Source organism: Plecotus auritus, assembly GCF_963455305.1.
Source record: "Plecotus auritus genome assembly, chromosome: 1".
Taxonomy (NCBI): Eukaryota; Metazoa; Chordata; class Mammalia; order Chiroptera; family Vespertilionidae; genus Plecotus; species Plecotus auritus.
In genome coordinates, this window is record NC_137770.1 from 154,809,859 (window position 1) to 154,811,487 (window position 1,629).

The 1,629-nt window shown below is 41.3% G+C and overlaps 1 pseudogene across 1 annotated transcript; it reads right to left on the reverse strand.

Annotated features, from left to right (window-relative positions):
* Positions 1 to 381: 381 nt before the first annotated feature.
* On the reverse strand, positions 382 to 852 carry LOC308247610 (large ribosomal subunit protein uL23-like; annotated as a pseudogene). Its single transcript has one exon. The product of its transcript is annotated as a large ribosomal subunit protein uL23-like (transcript).
* Positions 853 to 1,629: the final 777 nt, after the last annotated feature.

Genomic DNA, 1,629 nt, shown 5'->3' on the forward strand with positions numbered 1-1,629 from the left:
TTGGCTGATCTCTTCCCACCCACCCACCCATCTGCCTTCCCTCTGAAATTCGAGTCTGCTTTATGTGTCCATGTCTCTGGATGTATTTTGTTCATCAGTTTGTTTTGTTCATTATATTGCACATATGAGTGAGATCATGTGATATTTGTCTTTCTCTGGCTGGCTTATAAATCGACAGGCAAAATAGGCTTAGGTATGTACTCCACCTTGGGCAAACAGACACAGTTGCTTAAACATGCTTTAGGCTCTCTCTTTTTCCCCGAGGAGTGTGGTCTCCATCCTTTGGTTAATTGTTACTGGATTTCACTCTGATGCTGTTTTTTTTGTTTTGTTTTTACAGTGTAAAATTTTTATATTTAGAATTAAGCAGTTGGTCTCAGTTTAGATGATTCCAATTTTGTTGGCAACATCCAAAGCATCATAGTCAGGAGCTAGTCGAACATATGCCTTCTTCTCACCATCAGGAATGATCAATGATCAGGAATGGCCACATCAATGTCATAGAGCTTCCTCACAGCCTGTTTGATCTGTGCCTTGACATCCACAATGAACACCAGTGTATTATTGTCTTCTGTCTTCTTCATGGCTGACTCGGTAGTCAGGGGGAGCTTGATGATGGCATAGTGGGCAAGCTTGTTTCTCCTGGGTGCACTCTTCTGAGGATATTAAGGCTGCCTCCGGAGCCTTAGTGTCTTTGGCTGTCAGAAGGTGGGTGACCTGCGGATCTTCTTTTTTTGTGTGGCTGTGGACGCCTTTCGACACTACTTTCTTTGCCTTCAAAGCCTTTGCTTTGGCTTCGGCTTTGGGAGGGGCAGGGGCTTCCTTCTTAGCTTTTGGCACCATCTTTGTAAAAAGGGTTTTCTGATGCTGTTTTTGATATTAAAATAATGGTCCTAAAGTTAACATTTAGGAGATAATTACAGTTGGCCCTTGAACAACATGGGTTCCAACTGTGAGAGTTCATTTCTATGAGGATTTAAAAGGAAATACATATAGTACCATAAATGCATTTTCCCTTATGATTTTCTTAGCATTTTCTTTTCTCTAGTTTATTTTATTGTAAGAATATAGCATATAGCACATATATCACAAAATAAGTGTTAATTGACTGTATTGGCAAGGCTTCCAGTCGACAGTAAACTATAAGTGGCTAAGTTTTTGGGGACACGGAAATTATACACAGATTTTTGACTATGTTGGGGGGTGGTGCCCTAATCCCTGTGCTGTTCAAGGGTTATCTGTATTCTATGCTACGTCATGTTCCTCATTGCTGGATGTTTCCTTCTTAATTTCCATTGCTGGTGAAATGACCCCTGTCATGAGTTCTTTCTCTTCATGGAGATTTTGGGTATAGACTCCTTGGTCCTGACCTGCCTGCTGAAATATGGCTTCTTTCACACAGTCCGGGGGTTACATATATGTACTGGCACATTCCTTCTTTCACACAGTCTGGGGGTTACATATATGTACTGGCACATTCCTTCTTTCACACAGTCTGGGGGTTACATATATGTACTGGCACATTCCTTCTTTCACACAGTCTGGAGGTTACTTATATGTACTGGCACATTCCTTCTCTGTTCTTTTTGGGTTGTCTTGGGGTGTTAAGTTTGTAGTATTGATTGCATG